This window comes from Pongo abelii, chromosome 13, assembly GCF_028885655.2.
Source record: "Pongo abelii isolate AG06213 chromosome 13, NHGRI_mPonAbe1-v2.0_pri, whole genome shotgun sequence".
NCBI lineage: Eukaryota > Metazoa > Chordata > Mammalia > Primates > Hominidae > Pongo > Pongo abelii.
Window position 1 is genome coordinate 112,619,515 of NC_071998.2, and position 20,779 is coordinate 112,640,293.

A 20,779-nucleotide genomic window follows, 5' to 3' on the forward strand; every position below is an offset into this window, starting at 1 on the left:
CAATCGAGGGCCCGCCCTCGCGAGAGTTGGCCAATCAACTCCCAGGATCGAGGAGGCCCCACCTCCCAATCCCCGCCCTCCGGTCCCTCCACAGCGGGGCTGCTTCGCAGTCACTTCCCGCTAGTTCTGTGGGCTGAGAGGCGTGGCCTGAGGGGCGAGAGCCCCCAAGGCTGTGGGTGCGAGGCCGGGGTCCTGCACCGGAAGGGAGGGCGGAAGCCACGGGACGTGGAGCGGAGGGTGAGGATAATGGGGAGGTAGCCGCAGAGGATGACCCGAGGCAAAAGTGCAAGTGAGGAAAAGTCGCCCTGCCGAGCCGAGGTACCGGACCAAGGCGCCTCCTCTGGGCTGAGGAGTTAGAGGGAAGAAAATGGCGCCCTGTCATGAGGGCGTGAGGTCCGAGTTGAGGGGAGAAGACTGAGGGGCACAGAAGTGGCCGAAGTGAGGGCACTGAGGTCAGCCTGAGCTGAGAGGGCCGACAGATCACGCCGCAGCCGAAGTGAACGAAATTGAGTCAGGTGTGTTAAGAAAATCAAAATGTATAAATTTGGAAAAGGAGAGGAGGCCGGGCGCGGTGGCTCACGCCTGTAATCCCAGCACGTTGGAAGGCCGAGGCGGGTAGATCACCTGAGGTCAGAAGTTCGAGACCAGCCTGGCCAACATGGTGAAACCCCGTCTCTGCTAAAAATACAAAAATTAGCCGGGCGTGTGGCACGCGCCTGTAATCCCAGCTACTTGGGAGGCTGAGGCAGGAGAATCGCTTGAACTTGGGAGGCGGAGGTTGCAGTGAGCCGAGATGGCCTGGGCGACAGAGCGAGACTCCATCTCAAAAAAACAAAACAAAAAACAGGAGAGGAGACTTTATTTCTTGTAAGGGGTTACAGCCTGCAAGGTGGCCATTCCGCAGGCTGGAGAATGGCCAGGACTAGAGACAGGCACTTCGTCGGAGAAGGGGTTGGAGTAGCGGCTTTATGCTGAACAGCTTGGGTAGACATGCATATTCAGCAGGTGACAGGAGGAGCTATGAATATTCATGAGGGTGGTCCTGCTGCATGCCCATTGAGCAAACATGCATGTAACATACAACCCATGTTCATTTTGGAGTGAAGAGTTACCATTTAAATGTTAAATGCCTGGCCTGCATGGTGACGTCCCCATCTCTACAAAAAGTAAAAAAAAATAGCCAGGTGGGATGGTGTGTGCTTGGGGTCCCAACTAGTCAGGAGGCTGGGGCGGGAGGATCACTTGAGCCCCAGAGGTGGAGGCTGCAGTGATGTATGATCAGATCACTGCACTCCAGCCTGATGGACTCTAAAAAATAATAATAATACGTGTATTACAGTTACACCCCATGCGTCAAAAGCTCTTTTCAGGACAGGGAGGTGTGCAAGTATGCAGTCTGTGTAAACTAGCCAGAGCCAGTCCATGGTCGGTAGTCTTCCCATGAGGAGAAAGTTACTGAAATCAGCGTCTTGTCCAATTAAAGCTGTAGTGATGGCTGGTGGAATAGGGGTTCCATTTGGCCACATCTGGTGGAGCTGCAAATTGTTTTAATATTGCTTATCTCGAGGCCAGTGCTTGTTAAGCTGCTAGAGAAAGAGAAAAACCTTGTGGCAGTTAGAACACAGTTTATTCTCTAAGTGAAGGGATGTGTGCCTTAACCTTTGCCCGGCATGACCTTAGGTATAATTTGTTTATAATTTGGTATCTTATTGTCACAAAGAGTCTGTTCTGTCAGTCTTATGATCTGTGTTTTAACATTAATGCTGGTCAGCTGTTGTGTCTAAACTCCAATACGATGAAGTTACAATGAGGCGTGTCTGACCTTCTGTCCTGTCATTGGCTGGGAACTCAGTTTTAAAGTTTTCTGGCGTCCCCTTGGCTGCAAGGGAGTCCATTCAGTCGGTGGGGTCATTTATTCAAACAAAATCTTCTTGGAGCATCTTCCATGTGGCAGGGAGTGTGCTAAGGGCCTCGTGGAGTTTATCTTATACTCTAGTGGGGAAATGGGCAACAAACAAGTAATTGAATCATTACACATGGTGAAGGGAGCTGTGAAAGGAGTGGAATATTCGGAGAACAGCAAAGGTTAGGACAGGGGAACACCTCTGTAAGGAAGGGGCTTTGAGATGTCGCCTGAGAAATGAGAAGGAGCCAGCCTGGGGAAGGGGAATAAACGGTGCAGGAGGTGGGAAAGGGTATCCCAGGTAGAGGGAAAAGCATGTGCAAGGGCATTCCCAACCTCAAGCCTTCTCTTGGGTTGTGGCTGAAGACCTCACATTTGGAAAGTAGGCTGTGTTTGCATTAGACTTGTTCTATTGCACAGTGTTCAAAGTATGTTAATGTACACAAGGTGCACTTATAAAAACATTCGATTTTGAAATAAGTACAGATTCACAGGAATTTGCAACAACAGTACAGAGAGGTCACATGTCCCCTCTACCCAGTTTCCCCTAATAGTTAACGTCTTACTTAACTAGAGTATCAAAACCAGGAAACTGACAGTGGCACAAAATGTATTTATAGTTCTGTGCCATTTTAACATGTGTAGATTGATATAACCACAGTAATTGATACAGAACTATTGCATTACCACAAAGATCTCCCTCAGGAGGAGCACTTTTTTCTTCTATTTTAATGTGCTCAATATTTGGCTGTGTACTGCCCAACACCATGTGGCGCTTAGGTCATATGAAATGGTAGACTTTCTCTCTGATTTTATAGCTCTGGAGCTTTGTGACTATCAGGACAGAAACTGGAGCAGACACAACAGGTGTTAAGAGAGGCATTAAGATGATCTTTGCTTCCAGGAACAGGCTCCAGCATGTGATCAAAACCTGACTCAGAGCTTGCAGTTGACTTCTAGTCAAATACTGGCCAAGAACTGTTTGTATTCCTGGGATGGAGTGCAGCTTGTGCAGTCACTTTGTTAGCCTTCTGGAGAAGATAAGGAGGGGAGTACAGTAATTTAATGATCCCTTCTCTCTAAATCATCCTTGAGAAAGTCCATAGCTTCATTTTTCCATTCTGTAACGAATAAGCCCTGGAGACATAAACTTCCCGTTTATCCTGTCATTCCCAGGAAAGAGGAGCAAATACACAAAAAGCTAATTAAACCCTTCAGTAGAGGAGGCCTTGATTACAAATTGCATATTGTGAAAAAGGATTTAGTTTTCATTTTTGTTGGAAAGGAAAATGGTATTTCAAAATGAATTTAATATGTGTACCCCTATCAGTTACCTAAGCCCGAGTCTCAAGACAATCTTAACAATGTAGTGTCCCTTCTGGAGAATTAGAAGTGTCTCCCTTTGGGGCAAAGACTTTGGTAAACACTTGTTGGCTCTGGTTTGAGATTGCGTCAGTTCTAAAACTAATTCCTGGCCCTAAACTAAGAACAAGCTTTGACTTGATTTTTAAACTGCTTTTAGAATGGAGTTTCCAATTTTTTATTTAAATATGCTTACTCTCACTTGCCCATGAAATTGGTGTATTCTGGCTTTCTCGTGCATATTCTGTTATAAATGTATTGATTAAATGTACTTTAAAAATCAATTTCTCACTGTTAAGATTAGAAAAAAGCAAATGTAAGTACATCCCTTTCTCCTTTTGGAGGATTTTTAATCTTAAATTTTCTCCCAGTAATGATTAGAAGTTAGAATGATTTTTTTTAAAGAACATTCTGGCCAGGCGCAGTGGCTCACGCCTGTATCCCAGAACTTTGGGAGGCCGAGGTAGGCAGATCACTTGAGGTCAGGAGTTTGGGACCAGCCTGGGCAACATGGTAAAACCCCGTCTCTACTGAAAATACAAAAAATTAGCCGGGCATGGTGGCGCATGCTTGTAATCCCAGCTACTTGGGAGGCTGAGGCAGGAGAATTGCTTGAACCCGGGAGGCGGAGGTTGCAGTGAGCAGAGATCATGCCACTGCACTCCAGCTTAGGCAACAGAGTGAGACTCCATCTCAAAAAATAAAATAAAATAAAAAAATAAATAACATTATGCTTTTTAAATGGAGCCATATAAAATTGTGAGCACTTTGAAGACAGAATTTCTTATCACCTCTAACAATACTGCTATTACAATTTTGGTGAATTTTTCCTCTAGTTGTTATTTGAAGGATACTTATATATAGTTTGAAAATCAGAGTAGATGTTCCATATTTCCTTTATTTTTATTTATTTTATTATTTATTATTATTTTTTAGATGGAGTGTTGCTCTGTCACCCAGGCTGGAGTGCAATGGCACGATCTCGACTCACTGCAACCTCTGCCTCCTGGGTTCAAGCAATTCTGCCTCAGCCTCCCGAGTAGCTGGGACTACAGGCACCTGCCACCACGCCTGGCTAATTTTTTGTATTTTTAGTAGAGACAGGGTTTCACTGTGTTAGCCAGGATGGTCTCGATCTCCTGACCTCGTGATCCACCTGCCTCGGCCTCCCAAAGTGCTGGGATTACAGGCGTGAGCCACGGTGCCCAGCCGTTCCATATTTCCTTTATGTTTTATTTTGCTGTTATTTGCCTAGCATATTCAAGGTACCAAATTAAGTATTGATTGATGGTAATAGTGATAACATTAAGACTTGGAGATCAGGTTAAAGACAGATATGCACCATGAATCCGTAATTGAATAAGTCAGAAGGAAATTTAATTAGCCTTTTTCCTGTGTCCATAGCAGTGCTTTAACAAGCACAACAGAAAAGTCTTTTTTTTTCCCTTTAAATTGCTAATCCAGGATGTTTTCGATGCTTTTATGGAAGTCAGCTAACTAAATACCTTGAGAGAACAGCAATACCATCAAATTACATCTGTCTGTGACATTTTCTCTAGGATGGGACTAACAAATTTGATCTTTTTTTTTTTTTTTTAATATGTATTAACTCACACTTATTGCATTACAACAAGGTTCTTCTCTTCTTAGCTCTTCTCTTTTTCAGGAAATTACTCCAGGATTTGAATCATCACAAGAGATTCACCGGAGGATTTTATACACTTGGGCTGTGGCAGCAGACTAATTACACCACAGCACTAGGTAAGATATCGGGAGTCCGGATCCTCAGGACTTATGAAAATAAAAAGCATTACTGTAATATTAGTGCTATTTATTGGAGTTATCTATGAAAAGAATCTTATTAATCTGCTTTTTTATTAGTTCACTTAGCAAATATTTATTGCATACCAACTATGTGCCAGGCATTGTTCCAGGTGTTTGGGCCACATCAGGGACAAAAAAGACCAAAATTCCTATCCTCATGGATCTCACATTCTAGTATTCCTTTCCATATGCATTAGCTTGCTAGGGTTTCCATAACAAAATATGACAGACGGGGTAGCTTAAACAACAGGAATTAAATTTTTTTTTTTTTTTTTTTTACACTTCTAGAGGCTAGAAGTCCAAGATCAAGATGTTAGCAAGGTTGGTTTCTCCTAAGGACCATGAAGGAAGGATGTTCCAGGCCTCTGTTTTGACTTGTAGATAAATGTCTTCTTCCTGTGTCTTCACATTGTTTTTTGTTTGTGTGTCTGTGTCCAAATTTCTTCTTCTTAGAAGGATACCAGTCATATTAAATTAGAGTTCATCCTAATGACTTTATTTTAACTTAATTACCTCTTTAAAGATCCTTTATCCCAAGATAGTCACATGCTGAGATATATGGTGTTAGGACTTCAACATGTGAATTTTGGCAGAACACAGCCCATAGTATCACATATGATTACTGTGTATCCATATCTTTGTATTGTCTGTTTTTTCCTATCCACATCCCTGAGATATCCAAAGCCATTTATGTTTACTTGCAAAATGTGTCCAGTGACCTGTAATTATGAGTGATTACTTTTCTAGGTATGACTTATTATTTTGAAAGTTTTACTTTTTAATTGACATATAATAAAGGTATACATTTTCAGGGCACATGTGATTATTGAATACATTTGTATAATTTGTAAAGGTCAAATCAGTGTAATTGGGATATCTATCACCTTGTTTGTTTTTTATTTATGTTAGAAACATTTGAATTATTGTCTTTTCGCTATTTTGAAATATACAAGACATAATTTATTTTTAAGCTACACTAGAAAGTTCTTGGTTAGGAAGGATTATTCTACTCGGAATGATGCTCCATCTAGTGTTCACCATATTCTACTACTTTTGTTAAAGTTTTAAAAATGAATAAAGAGGAAACTGTGTTGAAGAAGGGGTCCTCTATTTAACAGTTAGGTTCTTACTCACAGAGCACTATGGATTCATAGTAAAAAAAAAAAAAAAAAAAAAAATTGTTTCAAATACCATATGTGGGAGGAAAGAGCAGTCTATATAAGACATTACTTTCAATAATTCAAGAAATATCGTTACCATCATTTACTGTCACCACTATTTACAATGTACTTTTATCCCATGAGGAGACTGAGACTGAGTTTAGTCATTTACCCAAAATTTCACAGATCTTGGTCAGGTACAAGTCAGTGATGGAGGTATTGTTTGCCCTACATACACTGTGTAATTCCTGAATTTGAACTCCTAATTATCCAGAATAAATAAAAAGAGACAAAAAGACAAACTTGTCCTGATGCACTTTTTAGATACGAACACATGTAAGCATATACCTAACTGGGTACTGAAGTTTCCCTTCAATTTTAGTACATTTTAATCCTTGTCTTATATTGAAATGTTATCTTTTTGTTCAGTATTTTATCATTGTTGATGTGCTGTGTCAATATGTGTCTGTCCATCTTAGATAGTAAATTTATAAATGACAGGACCTAATGCACAACCAAATCAGCATATTATAGTTTATTTCATTGTATATCTTGAATTAAATTGAAAAATTTAAATAACTGTTTAAAAGTTTGGACTTTCCTCTTTGTAGTTTTAAAACATAATTTTTGTTTTTCTCTTGTACAAATTGAATGGGGCAGCTTGACTGCTTGGAGGCATCAGGAAAGGCTTCCAGGGAAAGACGAGTTTAGTAGGATAAACATGGCTTACAACAGGATGCTTCAGGAATACAGAAAAGTCCTTGTAAATTCATAGGAGTATGTCAGAGCTTGACACTTTTGGGTAAATGTAAGTAGTAACATATGCAGGCAGTGGTGTTAAAAAATGACAGTGGATTAAAAGGCATAGCCTAAACTTAAAAGGTAACTACGAAGCTGCTCAAAGAGCTTAACAATGGGAGTGGAATGAACATATTGGACTTATCAAAATACTATATAATAGACAATCTAAATAGGCTTATATATATTAAATAATTGAATTAATAATGATAATTTCTAGAACAGAAAGCACCAAGCCCAGATGGGCTCATTGGCAAATCCTACCAAATATTTAAGAAAAATATTGTACCAATGCTCTATAATCTTTCAGAAGACAGAAGCAGAGGAAACATTTCCTAACTCATTTTATGAGGCCATAATTACTCTAATATGTAATACCAAAATCAGACAGAGACATTAGAAAAAAAGAAAACTACAGACAAATATGTCTCATGAACATAGATGCAAAAGTCCTCAACAAAATATTAGCAAATCCAATCCAATGATGTATAAAGATAATTGTGCATTATGACCAAGTACAGTTTATTTTAATAATGCAAATCTGGTTCACCATTTGAAAATCAATTAATGTAATCTGTCATATCAACAGGCTAAAGAAGAAAAATCACATAATCATATCAATAGATGCAGAAAAAGCATCTGACAAAAACCAGCTCTCATTCATGATCAGAACTCTCAGCAAACTAGTAATAGAGGGGAACTTACTCAACTTGATAAAGAACATCTGCAAAAATCTTTCAGCTAACATCATACTTAATGGTAAGAAATTGAAGCTTTCCCACTAAGATCAGGAGCAAGGCAAGGACGTCTCCTTTGACCAACCCTTTTCAACATCATATTTATTGGAAGTCCTAGCTAATGCAATAAGACAAGAAAAGGAAGTAAAAAGTATACAGATTGGGAAAAAGAAAATAGAACTGCCTTTGTTTGCAGATGACATGATTGTCTATGTAGAAAATCTGAAAGAATTGACCAAAAAAAACCCTCCTGGAGCTAATAAGCAATTATAACAAGGTGGCAAAAATAGGTTGATATACAAAAGTTAATTGCTTTCCTATATGCCAGCAACAAACAAATGAGATTTGAAATTAAAACCAAAATCCCATTTACAATAGTACCCCCAACTTAAATACTTAGGCATAAAACTAACAAAAATATGTAAGACCTTTATGAGAGAAGTTATAAAACTCTGATGAAGATATAAAAAGCTAAATGAAAGGAGAGAGATTCCATGTTTATGGATAGGAAGACTCAGTATTACCAAGACATCACTTCTTCCCAACTTGATGTATAGATCCAAGGCAGACCAAACTGAAATCCCAGAAAATAATTTCCTGGATGTTAACAGATTCTTTTTTTTTTTTTTTTCCTGAAACGGAGTCTCGCTGTGTTGCCCAGGCTGGAGTGCAGTGGCGCCATCTCGGCTCACTGCAAGCTCCGCCTCCCAGGTTCACGCCTTTCTCCTGCCTCAGCTTCCTGAGTAGCTGGGACTACAGGCACCCGCCACCACGCCTGGCTAATTTTTTGTATTTATAGTAGAGATGGGGTTTCACCCTGTTAACCAGGATGGTCTCAATCTCCTGACCTCGTGATCCCCCCGCCTCGGCCTCCCAAAGTGCTGGGATTACAGGCGTGAGCCACCGTGCCCGGCCTATTAACAGATTCTTAAGTTTATAAGGACAGGCAAAAGACCTAGTATAGCAAACATAATATTGAAGAAGCACAAAGTTGGAGGACTGTCACTACCTGACTTCAAGACTTACTATAAAGCTACAGTAATAAGGACAGTACGGTATTTGCCAAATAATAGAAAAATAGATCAATGGAACAGAATAGAGAGCACAGGTATAGACCCATACTATCAACTGATTTTTTTATAAAGGAGCAAAGGGAATACAATGGAGAAAAGATAAGTTTTCAACAAATGGTGCTGAACAAGGGGATGTTCACATGCAAAAAGATGAATCTAGACACAGATCTTAAACTTCACAAAAATCAGCTCAAAATGGATTATAGACTGAAATGTAAAATGCTAAACTATGAAACTCCTAGAAGAAAACATAGAAGAAAATCTAGATGACCTTGGGTTTGAGGTGAATATTTTAGATCCAACACCAAAGGCATGATCCATGAAAGAAATAATTGATAAGTTGTACTTCATTAAATTAAAAACATTTAATCTGTGAAAGCACTGTCAAGAGAATGAAATGACAAGCCACAGACTGGGAGAAAATATTTGCAAAATATATTTGATAAAGGACTGGTGTCCAAAGTACTCTAAAAACTCACCAAAGAAGACATACAGGTAGCAAATAAGCATATGAAATTGTCGACATTGTATGCCATTAGCAAATTGCAAATTAAAACAAGATACCACTACATACATATTAGAATGTCTCAAATGCAAAACATTAACAATGCCAAATGCAAATGCTGGTGTAGCAAGAACTCTTCATTCATTGCCGGTGGGAATGCATAATGGTAGAGCCGTTACACAGTGCCAATCATAATCCGAAAGACAAAATCCCAAATGCCATAATCTCAAATGCCTATGAAGTGTTCGGTTGTGTTTTTATGTTTCTCAAACAAACCTCCCTTTACAAATGTAAGTAAATGTCTTTAAAAAATCGTTTTTTAATTATCTTTCCAGAATTATATTGTGATTTTGGTCTATCAGGATCGGGATTTTTGGGATTTTAGACTTTAGGGATTTTGATCTTTTGGGATTTCAACATTTGATATTATAGCATTTGCAATTGTATCTTTCAGGAGTATGGCCCAAACCCCAGCCATGTAGAAAACAGTTTGATAATTTCTTAAAAAACTAAACACCCTGCCACTGTTGAAAACAGTTTGTCAATATCTTAAAAAACCTAAACATACTTTTGCCATACAATCCAGTAATCATGTGCCTTGGTATTTACTCAGATGAGTTGAAAAGTTATGTCCACATAAAACCTGCATGCAGATGTTTATAGCAGCTTTATTCATAATTGTCAAAAATTGGAGGCAACCAAATTGTCTCTTAGTAGGTGAATGGATAAATAAACTGTAGTACATCCAGGCAATGGAATATTTTTCAGTGCTAAAAAGAAATAAGCTATCTGCTGGGTGCAGTGGCTCACACCTATAATCCCAGCAGTTTGGGAGGCCGAGGTGGATGGATCACTTGTGCCCAAGAGTTCGAGACCACCCTGGCCAACATGGCAAAAACCTGTCTCTACAAAAAATACAAAAATTAGCCAAACGTGGTGGCATGTGCCTGTAGTCCCAGCTACTTGGGGGACTGAGACAGGAGGATTGCTTGAGCCCAGAAAGGAGAGGCTGCAGTGAGCCATGTTTGTGCCACTGCATTCCAGCCTGGGCAACAGAGTGAGACCCTGTCTCAAAAAAAAAAAAAAAAAAGAAAAGAAAAGGAAGCCATCAAGCTATGAAAAGACATAGAGAAATCTTAAATGCACATTGCTAAGTGAAATGAGCCAATCTGAAAAAGCTATATACTATATGACTTCAACCATATGACATTCTGGAAAAGACAAAACTATGGAGACAGTAGAAAGGTCAATGGTTGTGAGAGATTGAAGGGAGGGAGGAAAAAATGTGAAGAATGTAGGGAATTTTTAGGGAAGTGAAACTATTCTATATGGTACTATAATGGTGAATGAATGTCCTTATGTGTTTGTCAAAACCCATAGAATGTACAACACCAAAAGTGAACTCTAATGTCAACTATGGACTTTGGATGATAATAAAATGTCAATATAGGCTAGTTGATTGTAACAAAGGCAAGAGGTGTTAATTGTGGGGAGGCTGTGTGTGTGTGTGTATGTGTGTATGTGTATGTATGTGTGTGTGAGGGAGCAAAAGTCATAAAAGGAAATTCTCTGCACTTTCTGCTCTATTTTGCTGTGAACTTAAAACTGCTCTAAAAATAAAGTTGATTTTTTAAAAAAGCATGCTATCAGTAAGCCACCCAGACTTCAATGTGTTTCACTCTTGAATGAATTCACATCAGGCATCCTTTTTACATAACTTTAGATTGATTTTTTAAAATGAGATTTAGAATATAACACTGATGATCCTGCCAGACAAAAAAGCTTCTTGTAAACATATATACCATTAGGAAGCAAAAGAAAGGAGGAAGTTAAACAAATAAAAGATACATAACAAATAGCTTCATATTTAATGAATTGATCCCAGTATGTGATTTGGGACTAGCTGACCATAAAATATCCTCCTACTACCCTTGAAATATTTTTTCTTGGGTCTTCAGACATAATAGCTCTGGAGCTACTGGGTCCAGTTACTGTATCATTGGGTGTTTTATGGGTGCTATTTGTACACTGTATCTTTATTTTAAAAACCTATTTTGGCTGGGTGCAGTGGCTCACGCCTGTAATCCCAGCACTTTGGGAGGCCAATGTGGGTGGATCACTTGAGGTGAGGAGTTGGAGACCAACCTGGCCAACATGGTGAAACCTCATCTCTACTAAATATACGAAAAATTAGCCAGGCATGGTGGCATGTGCCTGTAATCCCAGCTACTCGAAAGGCTGAGGCAGGAGAATCGCTTGAATCTGGGAGGCAGAGGTTGCAGGTAGCTGAGAGTGTGCCACTGCACTCCAGCTTGGGTGACAGAATGAGACTCCAATTCAAAAAAAAAAAAACAAACCAAACCAAAACAAAAAAAAACGTGTTTTGAGAAGTCAGCAATGGTCAGTTCAATATTGGCCATTAAGTAATTCAAGCATTGTAATGTAAGGTTTGATTATTGTATTTGTGTTACCTATCGTTTTACAGTACTAAATTCCCATAAGCCATGACAAGTTACCTTTACAAGTTACATTCATGTTTTACCTTTCTTTATATTGACTATTCTTCGTTTATAGAGAAGAGGTGAATGAGTGAAATATTAGCTACTATAAAATAATAGCTACCATGTCTATAAAATAATAGACTACCTGGTCTATTAGATGCCAGTAATCATATTAATAGCTTTATATAATTATCTCCTTTAATCTTTGCAAAAAGTCTGCATGATAGTTCTCAGCCCTCTTCTAAATTGAGGGAACTAAGGTTCAAAGAGATCAACTAATTTGGTCAAAGTCACACAGGAAGGCAGTACAGAGTAATGGTTAAGTGCACAGTCTTTGCAGCCTAATTCCCTGTGTTAGTATTCTTGTTCCACCATTTCCTAAATCTGTGACTTTAGGCAAGTTATCTAACTTCTTTAATGTCATTTTTCTCATCTGCAAAATGAAAGACTAAGTGAAATAATTCATGTAAAGTGCTCAGCACAGTGACTGGTACAGAGTGAGTCCTTCATAAATGTTAGTGGTTATTAAAAGTAATTGTATATTACACAGTCATTGTATATTCTTTTTATTATTACAAATAGGTGACAACATGGATTTAAATTTAAGTCTCCCTGGCCCTGAAGTTCCCTTCTTTTCCTTTATTCAACTCTCTCTGTGTAAATTTTTAGTCATTGCTGAAGAGAGAACTGATTCTCCTAAATGGCTTTACCTCTGTGAAAAAACAGATTTGCCAATTTATCAGTCAGTATAGGCTAGGTTTGCTGCATTAGTGAACAACTTTTATACATCCTTAGTTTATCACGAAAAAGTTTATTTGTCATTTCCATTTTATGTCCTATGTGGTTTGACTGGGAGACTTTTTTCATTATAGTCACCCAGGAATCTAGGCTGATGGATGCTCCATTTGCCGTATGTTTTATCATGGGCAAGGCAGAAAAAAAGGGATATGGTGACTTCTGCATTGGTTCTTAAATATTTCTTTTTAGAAGTGACGTGTCACTGCTGCTTATAATTTCATTTGTCAAAGCCAGTAGCATGACCAGGTCTAACTTCAAGGGCTTTAGGAAAGACAGGAGAATTAGACATAAGTGAGCAGCATTAATAACTACCACAGCAGCCAGGCACAGTGGCTCACGCCAGTAATCCCAGCACTTTGGGAGGCTGAGGCAGGTGGATCACGAGGTCAGGAGATCGATACCATCCTGGCTAACACGGCGAAACCCCGTCTCTACTAAAAATACAAAAAAAAATTAGGCAGGCGTGGTGGTGGGCGCCTGTAGTCCCAAAAACTCAGGAGGCTGAGGCAGGAGAATGTGGTGAACCCGGGAGGTGGAGCTTGCAGTGGGCAGAGATCGCGCCACTGCACTCCAGCCTGGGTGACAGAGTGAGACTCCGTCTCAAAAATAAAATAAAATAACTACCACAGCAAATTGAACTTTTTGAGTTTCCTAATTTGATATTTCTCTTTTTGATTTCTAAATTTCTTCTTATGTGTATAGATTCATTTGGTAAAAACCTAAAGATAACTTCATAGAAATAGTTCTCTTTCAGAGAGGTCCATCGGAGTTATCTGGATACATTTTCCAAAATGATGTGCCCAGGCCCCACTCAAGACTTAATGAATTGAAATATATGAGAGTCAGGCTCTGGGCGTGTACATTTTGAAAAAGCTCCTCGTATGGTGCTGGCTTGCACTCTGTTGTGTTTATGCAATAGTAAACTGTTACGTGTTTTCAAGGATCTTGCTGAAGACAGATGGGAGGAAACAGCTGAAAGAATCAGAAAGAGGAAGGGACAAGGCAGAAATTACGACTCAAGTGTGGCAGGGTTCTGAGCTCAGACTTAAGCTGTACTTACCTTAGAAGTTCACATTGGGAGATATATCTGGGCATGCCTAGATGAGTGGTGGGTCAGTCATCAGGGTTCCCTTTTTATAAGGGAACATGGATCCTCCTGGGAAAAACTTCATCTTAAATTGAGAGACTTTTTTCCCCAACATTTAATTGAAAAATTTTTAATCATACGGAAGGTTGAAAGAATTTACCTACCATTTAGATTCGATAGATGCTATTATTTTGCTGTGTTTGCTTTATTTGCTAATTTTTATAGCCACTGATGATCATTATCTGAATCAATTATTTCATTGAGGAGTGGGCATTGGCAAATGGTGATTTTTCTGATGTATCATTTCTTCTACATTTATTATCTACATTCTTCTATTAAAAGAGAACTTCCCCCTTATCAATTGGAGATGAAGTAAATTTTCCTAAAAAGACATCATAAATGCTTCATTATTTTAATTTGGAAAGAGTTTTCAGGAACCTATGTTTGGTTTAAGGACAGTTGACCTACATTGTAGTGAACAGATGAGCTGAGTATAGCAGAGGCTTGTGCATATTTTTCTACAGCCCAACCCTCAGAATGCTAGAGCAAGGTAGCTGCGGTGAAAAATAGTGTAGAAATTACAGTGGCTATATCACTGAGGACATAAAGACTTGGCAGCGTGATCAGAGCTCACTGCAACCTCCGCCTCCCAGGTTCAAGCAGTTCTTTGCCTCAGCCTCCCGAGTAGCTGGGATTACAGGCGCCTGCCACCACGCCTAGCTAATTTTTGCATTTTTAGTAGAGACGGAGTTTCACCATCTTGGCCAGGCTGGTCTTGAACTCCTGACCTCATGATCCACCTGCCTTGGCCTACCAAAGTGCTGGGATTACAGGCATGAGGCACTGCACCCAGCCCAAAAAGATCCTGTCTAGGTAAAGGAAACGCATAGGCGTAAGTGATGGATAGAGTTTGAAAAGCAGAGAAAAGATGGCAGGTGGCTCAGATTGAAAGAGAAATTCCAAATATACTAGTTAACTAGTTGAGGGAACCAGAGAATCTCTGGATATTTAATGACAGGCTTAAATAAGCTAATCTCTGATGGAAGTCAGCATTGCATGAATGGTTGAAGGGCCAAAACCATGATATATCTCTTTATTTGTTCAAGTGTTTTTTTTGTGCTTCTCAGTGCCATGTGATGTTTTTTATGATAAATACTGAGATTTAACAATATATAAATTAAATGTTTATTCTTGATAAAATTAATAGCTCCTGAAAAGTTAAAATGATCTAGAAATAAGAATTCTTTTAATCTATACTGAATGTAGGGGTTGTGGTTACTAAAAATTAGTCAAACCATATTTGGGAATTAAAGAAATAATGATTGCTGGTGGGGTGTGGTGGCTCACGCCTGTAATCCCAACACTTTGGGAGGCCAAGGCAGGTGGATCACTTGAAGCTAGGAGTTTGAGACCAGCCTGGCCAACCTGGTGAAATATATATATATAAATTTGCTGGGTGTGGTGGTGCATGCCTGCAATCCCAGCTACTTGGGAGGCTGAGGCATGAGAATCACTTGAATGTGGGAGACAGAGGTTACTGTGAGCCTAGATCGCACCACTGCACTCCAGCCTGGGTGACAGAGCGAGACTCTGTCTCAAAAAAAAGAAAGACTGCTTTTTCCCTTTCACTTACCCTTTTTTTTGGAAAATTGAAACAAAGTGACTTTCTTGTTATCTCTTGTTTCTTGTAAACAGTGAAAATTGTTTCTTAATTGGGAGAAAAGAACTTGACAGCTATTGCTGTGGTTGGTTATATTTTTATTATTTATTGGCTAAATGTACATAGACTGAAAGGAAAATTAAAAGACAAACTATACACTAAATCCTGGAAAACAGTATATATTATAATCTGCATTTCATAAAATTAAGGGATAATTTTATACATATTTCCTCAAACAGTAATATAATTAAATTATGCTTAGTATTCAACAAAGTGATTAGAATTCAGTTGTAGTGGTACTTATCTTTTTAAAAAATATAAAAGTTACCATGTTTTTACAGAGTGGAAATACAGTAATTAATAAAAGTGTTCGGTTGTGTAGGCTATTTTCTTTCCCCTGAGTGAAGCTAATCCGTTAGTTTTGTGCTCCATATGCAGTCGTTGGATCATTTTTAAATGATCAATGATCATTCTTAAATGTGTCAATGAAAAGCGCCAAACTTTGTCAAATATTTGAAGAGATTTATTCTGAAACAAATATGGGTAACCATGGCCTAAGGCACAGTCTCAAGAGGTCCTAAGAACATGAGCCCAAGGTGGTTAAGTTACAGCTTGATTTTATAGGTTTTATGGAGACATACAACATCAATTATTACATGTGAGATATACATTAGTTTGGTCCAGAAAGGTGGGACAACTCAAGATGGGGAGGGGAAGGAGGGAACTTCCAGGTCATAAGATTTTCTGATTGGCAATTAATTGAAAGAGTTATTATCTAAAGACCTAGAATCAATAGAACAGAATGTCTAGGTTAAAATAAGGGGTTGTGAAGACCAAGGTTTTATCATGCAGATGAAGCCTCCAGGTAGCAGGCTTCAGAGCTCTTATCAGACCTGAAAAGCTGCTACACTCTTAATTAATTTTCTCCTGGATCAGGAAAAAGACCTGGAAAGGAATGGGAATTCTCTATAGAATGCAAATTTTCCCAAGAGACAGCTTTGCAGGACTACTTCAAAATATGTCAAAGAAATACATTTTGGGGTAAAATACTTCAATTTCTTTCAGGGTCTGCTATCCATTATGTGATGCTATACTAGAATCAGGCTGGAATTTGGTGTCCTATTGCTACAAAAAGTCTGTTTTGTCAGTCTTAAGATCTCTGTTTTAGTGTTAATACTGGTCAGCTGTACCTGAATTCCAAAGCAAGGAGGGTATAATGAGGCATGTCTGACCCCCACTTCTCATCATGGCCTGAACTGGTTTTTCAGGTTAATTTTGGAATGCCCTTGGCCGAGGGGAGGGTCCATCAGCTGATTGGGGAGTTTAGAATTTTATTTTTGGTTTATAATACTAATTATAATAAATGAATATAAAATTTTAAATAAAATATTTAAAGCTGGAATTTCTAATTTGTTTTGAAAATTTAATTAAATACTGGTAAACATCTTATAAAAATAAAATGAATTATGACTCTAGAATTAACACCCAAATGTCAGTATAAAACTGGGACCCCCAAACTCACTATGCTAAAGAGAATAACTTGCTTCATACTTATTAAACCTAGACATATACACGCATAGATTCAAGAATAAGTAACATGAGCTGGGCATGGTTGGCTCATGCCTCTGATCCCAGCACTTTGAGGAGCCAAGGAGGGAGAATCATTTGAAGCCAGGAGTTCAAGATCAATTCTGGTGTTACTGGAAAAGGGTCCTGATCCAGAACCCAAGAGAGGGTTCTTGGATCTTGCACAAGAGAGAATTCAGGGCAAGTCCATAGAGTAAAGTGAAAGCAAGTTTTACGAAAGTAAAGGAATAAAAGAATGGCTACTTCTATAGGCAGAGCAAGAGCCTGAGCTCTGGTTGGCCATTTTTATGGTTAATTCTTGATTATATGCTAAACAAGGGGTGGATTATTCATGAGTTATCCAGGAAAGGGGGGCAATTCTTGGAACTGAGGTTCTTCCCCCACTTATTTATTTATTTTTATTTTTATTTTTGAGACAGAGTCTTGCTCTGTCACCCAGGCTGGAGTGCAGTGGCACCATCTCAGCCCTCTGCAACCTCTGCCTCCCAGGTTCAGGCGATTCTCCTGCCTCAGCCTCCCGAGTAGCTGGAACTATAGGTGTGTGCCATCATGCCCGGCTAGTTTTTGTATTTTTAGTAGAGACGGGGTTTCACCATATTGGCTGGGCTAGTCTTGAACTCCTGACTTCGTGATCTGCCCACCTCAGCCTCCCAAAGTGCTGGGATTACAGGTGTGAGCCACTGTGCCCAGCTAGTCCCCTTTTGGACCATATAGGGTAACTTCCTGATGTTGCCACGGCTTTTGTAAACTGTCATCATGCTGGTGGGAGGGTCTCTTAGCATGCTAATGCATTTAGTTAGTGTATAATGAGCATTGAGGATGACCAGAGGTCACTCTTGTTGCCATCTTGGTTTTGGTGGGTTTTGGCCAGCTTCTGTACCACAACCTACTTTATTGGCAAGGTCTTTATGACCTATATCTTGTGCCGACCTCCTGTCTGATCCTGTGACTAAGAATGCCTTAACCTCCTGGGAATGCAGCCCAGCACCTCTCAGCCTTATTTTACCCAGCCCCTATTAAAGATGGAGTCACTCTGGCTTAAACGCCTCTGACACTGGCAACATAGTGCGATGCAGACTTAAAAAAAAGTATCAGCCAGGCATGGTGGCTCACTCCTATAGTTCCAGCTAGTCAGGAGGCTGAGGTGGGAAAAGCTCTTTAGCCCAGGAATTTGAAGTTGCAGTGAGATATGATCATTGCCGCTACATTCCAGCCTGGATGACGGAGCAAGACCTTGTCTCTACAAAAAATTAAAAAAACATTTTTTAAGTGTAATATGAATTGTTTAATATTATAGACTGTTTCTCAGCTACCATGTATAACAGTGCTGAATAGTATACCAATCAGTGATTATCACTGGATATTCCAAGTGAAACCTGAAAAGAAGCCAAAAAAAAAAAAAAAAAAAAGGGACATTTGACACTCTGAGACATTGGTAAAGTGTCTATTTCATTCATGCTCTCAGAGAGGAAGGATTTGTCAAACTATTTGTATTTTCTCTTACCAAAGTGTTTCTACCTTTGTCCAAATTTTCTCTGTTGTCCAAAGCACAGTCTCGGACAGCAGAGGCACAACTCACACACCTACATAGCATGCCAGGGTAGTCACCTTTTTTTTTTTTTTTTTTTTTTTTTTTGAGACAGTGTCGTTCTGTTGCCCAGGCTGGAGTGCAGTGGTGTGATTTCAGCTCACTGCAACCTCTGCCTTCTGGGTTCAAGTGATTCTCACACCTCAGCCTCCTAAGTAGCTGGGATTACAGGGGTGCACCACCACACCTGGCTAATTTTTGTATTTTTAGTAGAGGTGGGGTTTCACCATGTTGGCCAGGCTGGTCTCAAACTCTTGACCTCAAGAGATCCGACTGCCTCAGCCTTTCAAAGTACTGGGATTACAGGCGTGAGCCACTGTGCCCAGCCAGTCACCTTTTATTTTGAGCAAGAGCTGTGGAGAAACATTTACTTGGAGCCTAAATGAAGTTAGTGTCACAAAAGGGAATATTTAAGGTTATAGATTGCACTGTGGCAGCTCTGAGTGCTTGATGGTGAGTTACATATACCAGTGTGTTTTTTCATAAGTTGATAGCCCTCTCTTGATGATACATAGGGCCCTGTAATGTGTGGGACCTAGGCGCCCAGTTCTAAGGTTGGCATTGAGTCTTAGCATTAAGTGTGCACATGTTCAGATCACGCTCCTGTTTTCCAGTAGAGTAATTATTCCCACAGCTGTTTCTTTTTCTTTTTCCTTTTTATTGAGACAGGATCTCATTCTATCACCCAGGCTGGAGAGTGGTGGTGTCATCAAGGCTCACTGCACCTGGGCTCAGGTGACTCTTCTGCCTCAGCCTCCTGAGTAACTGGGACCACCGGTGCATGCTATACCTGGCTAATTTCTTTTTAAATTATTTGTAGAGACAGGGTTTCATCATGTTGCTCAGACTGGTATCAAACTCCTGGGCTCAAGCAAGCCTCTCACCTTGGACTCCCAACGTGCTAAGATTACAGGTTTGAGCCACCGTGTCCAGCCACATGGCTGTTTCTATCATTCTGTATTCCAGAGATCACCAGTTCTAGTCTTCTGCAGGGGTGGTTGCTCAATGTGATGAGTAAGAGAGGGGAACTACAGATCTACCTCCTTTTAAGTTTTGTATTAATTTTTCTTAATTTTGAAATAATTTTAGATTTATAAAAGAGCTGCAAAGATGGTACAGAGAGTTCCTGTGTACTCTTTATCAAGCTTCACCTGTTGTTAACATCTTTCATAATCATGGTGCATTTATCGAAACTAAGAAATTAACATGAGTATGATGCTATGAACTAAACCATAGACTTTATTAGGATCTCACCAGTTTTTCTGCTGACGTCTTTATTTATTTATTTATTTATTTATTATTATTATTATACTTTAGGTTTTAGGATACATGTGCACAACGTGCAGGTTAATTACATATGTATACATGTGCCATGCTGGTGCGCTGCACTCACTAACTCGTCATCTAGCATTAGGTATATCTCCCAATGCTATCCCTCCCCCCTCCCCCCGCCCCACAACAGTCCCCAGAGTGTGATGTTCCCCTTCCTGTGTCCATGTGTTCTCATTGTTCAATTCCCACCTATGAGTGAGAATATGCGGTGTTTGTTTTTTTGTTCTTGCGATAGTTTACTGAGAATGATGATTTCCAATTTCATCCATGTCCCTACAAAGGACATGAACTCATCCTTTTTTATGGCTGTGTAGTATTCCATGGTGTATATGTGCCACATTTTCTTAATCCAGTCTATCATTGTTGGACATTTGGGTTGGTTCCAAGTCTTTGCTATTGTGAATAGTGCCGCAATAAACATACGTGTGCATGTGTCTTTATAGCAGCATGATTTATAGTCCTTTGGGTATATACCCAGTAATGGGATGGCTGGGTCAAATGGTATTTCTAGTTCTAGATCCCTGAGGAATCGCCACACTGACTTCCACAATGGTTGAACTAGTTTACAGTCCCACCAACAGTGTAAAAGTGTTCCTATTTCTCCACAGCCTCTCCAGCACCTGTTGTTTCCTGACATTTTAATGATTGCCATTCTAACTGGTGTGAGATGGTATCTCATTGTGGTTTTGATTTGCATTTCTCTGATGGCCAGTGATGATGAGCATTTTTTCATGTGTTTTTTGGCTGCATAAATGTCTTCTTTTGAGAAGTGTCTGTTCATGTCCTTCGCCCACTTTTTGATGGGGTTGTTTGTTTTTTTCTTGTAAATTTGTTGGAGTTCATTGTAGATTCTGGATCTTAGCC

At 39.5% G+C, this 20,779-nt stretch overlaps 1 long non-coding RNA gene across 1 annotated transcript; it reads left to right on the plus strand.

Annotated features, from left to right (window-relative positions):
- Positions 1–6: 6 nt before the first annotated feature.
- On the plus strand, positions 7–7,610 carry LOC112134993 (uncharacterized). Its single transcript, XR_002916317.3, has 3 exons — positions 7–515; positions 4,932–5,026; positions 5,378–7,610. It is a non-coding gene; the product is annotated as an uncharacterized LOC112134993 (long non-coding RNA).
- Positions 7,611–20,779: the final 13,169 nt, after the last annotated feature.